The sequence below is a fragment of the Rhodamnia argentea genome, chromosome 1, assembly GCF_020921035.1.
Source record: "Rhodamnia argentea isolate NSW1041297 chromosome 1, ASM2092103v1, whole genome shotgun sequence".
Taxonomy (NCBI): Eukaryota; Viridiplantae; Streptophyta; class Magnoliopsida; order Myrtales; family Myrtaceae; genus Rhodamnia; species Rhodamnia argentea.
Genome location: NC_063150.1, coordinates 5177280 through 5185750, shown reverse-complemented (window position 1 = coordinate 5185750; position 8471 = coordinate 5177280).

Genomic DNA, 8471 nt, shown 5'->3' with positions numbered 1-8471 from the left:
TAAATAGTATATCTATCCGAGCATCTTTTTTTTTTTTTTTTTCTTTTCTTTTTGAAGTCGCAGTAAATTAAGAACTTGACATCCCAAAGCAGTATAAATGCAGTCCCAAGGTACGGAGCGGTTAGCAGTTTCTGATCAGTCCCCATCGATGCACAAGAGGGTTTGTTTCTGTAGTCAGCAAATTTCTCACGACTTGTCGCATTAAATTTCAATCCCAGGTAATAAATGTCTGGCAGGAAACAAAGCCTCGTGATTGTAGTCAACACAGAACAATTGATCTTCGTTACAGTTATCCAATGGGAGAATGACGCAAATGGCCACCCAACTTTGATCTAACGTGCAACGCGATCCTCGAATTTTTAATTTGCTCGACGTGGTTCATGAATATTTTAGCCCAATGTGCAATGTAATCTCCGATTGTTCAATGTAATCCATGAACTTTTCTTACATGCTCAATTTAGGCCCCTAGACAAAATGAAAATTGTTTAATGTGATCTCTAATTTTAAATTAATGAAATGGCTACATTGAATATTTTTCATATGGTTCGGGGATTATGCCAAAAGTCGAGGGATTGCATCGAACATTGACTAAAGTTTAGGGATCGAGTTGAATAAATAAGTACAGGGACCGCATTACATATCACCTAACATTTATGTCATTATCCGTTTTCCAACGGATGCCATTTAAGGAAAATCCACTACCCAAATTGCAGCAGGAAGTAAGCACCGCTATATTAAAGATTAATGATAAAAAAAAAAAAAAAGAAGGGACCGTCTTGAAAATTAAGATTAATTTAATTTCCAAGGAGGTGGAGGTGGAAGTGAAAAAAAAAAAAAAAGAGGTCAAGACTTTGCACCAGCTGAGAAAGAATCCAGTTTAGCATATTCCTTAAACGTGTGCTCCGGGTTTTGGTCAACGGATCCATTTAAATCCTCGCCCTCTCCGGGCAACCGGATAATTGTCGGGTTCACATGGTGCACCGACTCCTCATCCTAGCATTTTTTTCTCTCCTTCACATAATTACATTATAATACACATTAATATGGTTTTAATGAACTCGCACGTTATTATAATTTCATGATTAGTAGGGATATGGACTTCGTTTGTGTTTGTGAAAAATGTTCGTCCGGGCACGGGTGCCAGGATCCTAAGCCCTGGCCTTGATGAACACGGGTTCAAGAACCAAGGTCCCAAGGCCATCATCGATGAACCACGGTGCGAGAGCTAGGGACTCGAGCCTGACATCCATGGGCTGAGGGGCAAGTGCTGAGAATCTGAGGCTTGGGCGTTGGGGACCCAAGCACGGGCACGAGAGACGGGATCGAGGGCCCCGACCTTTGATGGATCGGGCATGGGCATCAAGGACTCGGGCTCAAGTGATGGGGACCTCTGCTCGGCCTCGACATTACCGGGTCCGACATCTCGAGCATAGGCGCCGAGGAGCCGTGCTCGGGCGCTAGGGACCCTTGCTATGCCTTGATGTTATTGGGTCCGACATCTCGGGCACGAGCACTAGCACCGGCATCTTGGGCCCCGCCCTCGTTGAACTCAAGTCCGAAAACAAGTGTCGGGATTCCTACGTCCAAGCGTAGAGTTTCCGATTCAAACGTCGATATCTAGTAATATTTTAACTAATTTTTCTAAATTTAAGCATTGGCTTTCCATTAATCAGGGAAGATATTTTCCGTTGACTCATTTTCCTAAGCGATCCAAACACCGAAAAACGATGAAAATATTTTTCACGAAACAAATGGATTTCCACTTTCAATTATACCCCCCCGAACCTTGACTTATTGAATGTAGGCAAGTTCCATCCTCAATGTGTTTTGGGTAAGTAAATTTAATACCTTGATGACGGTATGCCGACGTCATGCAGACGTTAAAGACTTGAGTATCCTAGACATTAACACGTTAATGAAGGTTATATCTTTTTTGTGGGCCCTCGCAGCTATGGATTTCCTCCCTAGGCAAGTCCGTGGCCGTCCATTCCACGTCACCGTTTCCATCTTTCCCCATCTTTTGTCCCTCGGATCTTTTTACTTTTATTTTTCTTATTTTTTGTTATACCATTAGATTATGTTTGGTCATCGAAATTTCTAGACCGGATAAAACCGAATATGATATGATATGATATGAAGTCCATAGATTTTTGTTATATCCTATCCACTGTTTGGTGACTCGTAATAATAAAATTGGATATTTTTACATCTTATGTTGTCTATTATTTGGTATGAACGACATATTGGTATAAATAAAAATAAAAGTCTCACAAACAAAGTTGGTAAGAATCTCTCATGATACTCTTGCCTACTTCATTTTTATTGCTTAATTTTTATTATTTTTTTTCCTTTTCCTTTTTTATTATTTAATTTTTTAAATTTCTTTCTTTCCTCTTCCATTGATCTCTAATAACATTTTACTAAATAGCGAATTATGCTAATAGTTATAAATTACATAAATTATATATGGAGCTTATATTATAAGATAGAAAGAAATTCAAGTACATCAATAAAATTGGGAATAAATAATAATGAAATTTTTTTATTTTGAATTTATATATTAAAAATCAAATATTATTTATAGTCTAATACTATTTTAATTTTATCAATTTAAGAAAATTTTTATTCGAAAAAAAATAACTTGTGCATTAGGGCTATTAAAAATCCTATCCATTTTTATCCTACCTCCTCATGGGATAATTTTATCAGGTATATCCCTTTTATATTTCATTTTATCATATCCTGGGTAGACACCAAATACAAGATATGATTAATTTTATCCTATCCTAAATTTTATCTTGACTACTTAGTCTTTTTTTTTTTCTTTTTGTCGAAGTTATACCTTTAGACTAGAAGCTTCCTTTTACTACTTTTGCATAGAGAAATCGACATGTTTTGTTTTCCATTTAAAAAAAAAAGGGATATAGTCTTATGTCGATTGGATAATTCCATATACAACTATGCACGATACATGTTATGGGAAAGTACAAAAAAAAGTCCTAAATCTATTGTATTGATCTCATTTTAGTCATAAATCTTTTAATTGGATCAATTTAATCCTAAACTTTTTTGCATTCACATCAATTCGATCCATCCGTTGATTTAGGCCGGAAATCGTTGACGTGGACGCCGGTCGATCATATGTGGCACCACCAACGCCGACGTAGATTTTCTTAAAGTAATTTAAAAAAATTAATTTTTTGTTAATGGTTTTTTTAAATTTTTTCTTATTTTTTTTCTTCTTCCTATTGGCCACAAGCGAGAATCGGCCTCGTTGGGTCCAAGGAAAGTGCCCATGAGGTTCCCCCACTAGACTTGGCGAGGCTTAGTAAGCCCCACCTGGGCAAGGGTGAGGCTCGACAAAGGGAACCTCGCTGGCGCTCCCCCTCGGCCCAATGAGGCTAGCCCTTGCCATCCATGGCCAGTGCTAGTGGCCGACCGGTCACAAAAAAGGGGAAGAAAAAAAAAAGTACGGAAAAAATAAAATCAAAAAATTATTTAAAAATTTCTCACCAATGCCGGTGGTGCTATATAGGATAGCCGATGCTCACGTCAACTATTTCAGGCCTAAATTGGCCGAATGGACTAAATTAATATCAATACAAAAAAGAAATTTTTTTTCTAACAGTCCGGATTCAACTGATTTTATATACACACAAAAAGAAGTGCATGCTTGGTGCTTTGTCCAAGGCTTCCCAAATGCTCGACAGTCTTAACTCTAGACAATTCCTCCTCAGCCTTTTTTAGCAAACGCATGCATTCCATCATTGCCTGCGACATCCTTGCAAGCTAATGATCTTCCAAAGCGATTTCTGAAAGGAAATTCCACAGCTATTCACAGTCAAACGGTACAGAAAAGATATAATAACAATAATAATAATAAAGATAGGGAGGAGAATATTCCGTGATATGCCGTGGCAATTAATATTTCAGATTGTCTGTGAACATCCCGAGAACGATTGCTACGTAACGATCTTTCTCCACAGTCGGTGCTCCCCCACTTGCACTTCTCTTTTCCCTCCTCATTGAATTGGGTCTCCGACCCATTAAATTCCAACTGCACCGGTCCAAGGGAACTCTCCAGGCCATTAATGGCTTTTGGAGCGTGAACAAGGTTTGGCCTGGCTTCGTCACGTGGAGTCGACCTCTCGTCAGTTCAGTCGGTGCTTTAGTTACTTCGTCGGCGTGCACGTGTCGGGATGTGGACGTTTCGTCGGTGCTTAGTATTTAATTCCCTGGCTTGAATTCATTTTGCACGAGCAGGCTAGGCATTGAATTCGCTGGGGATGAGAAGCTGGATTTGAAATCAAAGAAGGCGGCCATAAGCTAGCTCAGAAATTGCACCGCCAACTAAGATGAACAGCCAGTAGTTACCCCGAAAAAGGAGAGGGGGGGGAAGGATGACGATGACGACGAAGAAGAAGAAGAAGGGTGTTTTCTGGTTTTGTTTGGCCATAGAAAGGAAGGCCCGTTGATTGTCGAAAAGAAAATCGCGAGTTCCTAAGAAAATCTAATCTGCCCTCGTATTATTTGATAAACGGGCCAATCAGTGCACATAGCTAATGTTTAATCACATACTTGAGCAGTAGCTTTCATCGGACTCGTGCATTCACTGGATGGCTATCGAGTGAAAGGGTATTTCGAAGATAATCTCGAGACGACTGACTTTCCATCCGGTGATGTCACGTCTCAGGCGGCGGGACTAGTTGGCACCGGGGAATTTTTTATTTTTTGCATACTCGTAAGCCGTCGCTTCCACTGCGTTTGTCAACCGACAAAAGACATGGACATGCAAAAGCTTCGATATTCACGGGGGCCAATGTCTGAACATGTTTTCTGTTGGGGGTTTGGTTTTTAATCAGCAAGTTGGTAATGTGAGGCTCTTCTTCTTATTGGGAAAGTTCGCCCTTTTCTAGGAATTGGTCCTAGAAAAAAGAGCTAGAGAGCAGCTATCCCTTCCTATTCGCGCGCAAATCCACCAATACATCACAGTGGAAAAGACTGCAGATAACCCTTTTCATGGGCTCTCCGAGTAGATGCTGAGTAGTGCAGCAAGGGGCTCCATTCTATTCCCTCGTAATGCTCGATTTGCTTTGGACATCCTCATTGGCAAAACCATTAATTTTGTGTTGCTTCCCCGAGTAAGAAACTCCACACACTGAGGGAAAGAAAACACAAAAAGGATTTGACTTTGTCTATGAAACAGCTAGTGGAGTTGCTGAGGACATTGTATTTGCCCGAGAGAAGCAGAAATGAAGGAAAAAAATCACAGTCCGCAATCAATCACTGTCAGAGATCTGCTATTTTGCTGTTTTCCTGGTATTTTGTTGTTTTCCTGATATGGAAGAGTGCAGAGAGCATGAGTTTTTTTCTTTTCTTTTCTTTTCTTTTCTTTTGGGTCGAACAGAACATGAGGTTGCCCTATCAGAAACGTAACACCCCATCGCATCGCCTTCCTAAACTCAGAAGCAAAATTTTTCTCCTTTCTTCATTTTTTTCATCACCTCTGGTAGTTCAACTAGAAAAGACATATTCTATTGCAATTTGGTCCCCAAGTACATCGCCCTTGGCCACTTCATCACTCTTTTGCCAGCATCTTCTAGTGCACGGGGAGGGGGGAAAAACAATGGGCAAAATCAACCAGTTGATGAATGTTTCAGAAGTGTCTTCCCTTTAGAGGTGAAGGGACGAGGTGTTGTTTGATATACTATTTTTGTCTTTTTCATCTCCTGCACATTGTGTGTAAGAAAGAATCCCCAGGTCATGGAACGGCACAAGCACAACCATTCATTAGAAAGGAAGAGAACCCTCGCGCACTTTTTCGGTTTCCGCAAGAGGATCAAGAAAAGATCTTTGGGGTTTCATGGCTGACCCGGCAATGCAAGATCGGTGCCTAGTCATTTTCACAAACAGTTTGCGGGGCCATATAGAAACATCTCGATCCCCTGACGAGAAGCACGGCCCTAGGGAGCAGCAACACCATCTGTCATTTCCCTGCATCGTGAAATCAAGAGACTGAGTGGTACTTCGTATAGAAAGATCCTGTCCTGGCTCTCATTTAAATATGGGGTCTTAGCAAGATTCGTACCTCGAGAGATATCAGAACGATCTTGAAGGCGGGGTCTTGAAAACACGCAGGATTACTGATTAGCTGATCAATCTCTGCCGAAAGAACTCGGCAGCTTGTTGGAAAGAGACAGAAAGATTAATGGGGAAAAACATCTGCTTGGAAACAAACTTTGGATCATTAAGAGAATAATTGCGAAAAACATGGAATGCTATACAATAAATCGGTGGTTCACATGCAAAAGATTTGTGTTTTTTAAGGAGTGTCTAGCAAGATCATTATTGTCCTTCAAGTTCTGTTGAGGGGGTGTTTTGTCTTTTTTGTTTTTTGAAACCAGTCAAAAAACCAACAACTACCCCAACTTGCTGCTTCACTGCTCCCGTGGCATGGCTGATCAGGCAACAGCATATATATATATGTGTGTGTGTGTGTGGAGCCAAGCCGGAATGGAAAGATTCCGGTCAGGTTAGGGCCCGAGCTCGAATCAAAGTGGGGCGAGCTGAGCTTCCTCACGTAAAGACGACATCAGATCCCCTCATTTTGAAGTCTAGATGATGGACTGTCGGTCCGTTGGTCACCTCTATTTATCATGTTACTAAATTCAAATCTATTATATCGTTTAAAATCCCGGTATAGATTCAATTCTTATCATCACCAAAGGAAAGAAGAATTCTTAGGCCTTGTAAGACCTGAGAGGCATGATGAATACCATTTTTTTTTTTAGTGTTGTCATTTTAGCCAATCTTCACCTGAAATTGCTGACTAGACTGTTCGAGTCATGGTCGGCCATCCTACGAGGTATGCTGCCAATTTGACGTGGACAAATTTACTCAAAACAACATTGTTTTTCTTTTCAAATGCTTAAGTTTTTATTCCTTTTGTTGACTATAAAAAATTATCACGTAAGAAATCACGTTGCATGATTAAGTGTCTTAATAATAAAGTGAATCAAATGTATGATTGATACAAATTAAAGGATGTGAGCGTAAAAATGGAAAACACGAGGCTTCCATTGCGAAATTAGCATAAATTAAACGACCATTCAATTATTTGGTTTCCCCATATGAAAATTTTATGGGGACGAGCACATTAAGAGTCTAAGAATTCTTTGCAGAGAACAATTCAGGAACATAGAAAAATTGTAAAATAATCTACACAAGTTTCTAGACTTCTTGTTCGCTTGCCCAAAAGTTTTTCTAGGCCGACATTACTAAGCTTTTAAAATTTTGGATAATGCTACAAATGATCCATGAATTTTGACCAAATTGTAATATGATATCTAAATTTTAAATTTGTTAAATATGGTCACTTTAACCCAATAATCAATGTTGTACATAAACTTTTAATTTGCTTTAATGTGGTTCTTGAACTTTTAACGCATGTTTAAGTTCATCCATAGACCGTATGAAAATATTCAATATTGTCATTGAATGAATAGAAGGACAATATTGAACGTTTACACACAGTCCATGGACCATATTGAAGAAATTAAAAGTTCATGGACGGCATTACACACTAGTCTAAAGTTCAAAGATCACATTGAACAAATTTATAGTTCAAAGACCACAATGAACATTAGATCAAAGTTTAGACAGTTGTTATGAGAAATACAAAGAATATTAACGTACGAGCATGAAAATCTAAAGTTAGTGAGCGAGCAATCAATGCAGACCTAATTTTGTAATAACGTGGTCGACATATGATTATGCATCTTCGTCCTATCTCCCATGTAATTCGTGTACAATTCCCTTATGTGACACAAATATCCAACAACTAGCACGAGTTCAAAACATGCGGATCCATCAACATTCTCGAATTTTATTGGTTTGCAAGTATCACCGATTGAATGACGCGTACGTATCAAGTTATAAACGAAATTCACAAACGTGCCATCAGTGTTTTCGCATAATATCTCCACATTAATAAGACCCTAATAAAGATCCAAGAAATGGGTACGCATCCTCCTCATCTACCAGCTCATAGTTTTTGCCAACTCGAAGCAAAACTCGAGTTTCCGGGTAAGAGATAATCTAGGTTTATTTTGAAGCAACATAAATCCAGCATCAATGCCAAGAGGGCAAGCATAACCCAATAATTGGGTCCATTTGTACTCACCTCGTTCTCAATTGAGGCACCAGTGAGCTTTGAAACCTTAAAAAACAATTAGGGCATCTTAGGAAATATGTAGTGCCAACAGATCAGGCAATGATCTGTTCAATCACACCCTTGTCCACGCTCGAATTATATTACTAGGGCTTCAAAATCTACTGGCTGGTCTCATCGTCCGTGGCCTGTGCTTTGTCCTGTCCCTTGGTACTGGACTGAGAGAACAGACAAATTCATTAGTTAATTGCAGCTTTGTACGAAGGAAAGGACGTGGCTTGAGACAAGACATTTAAGAGAG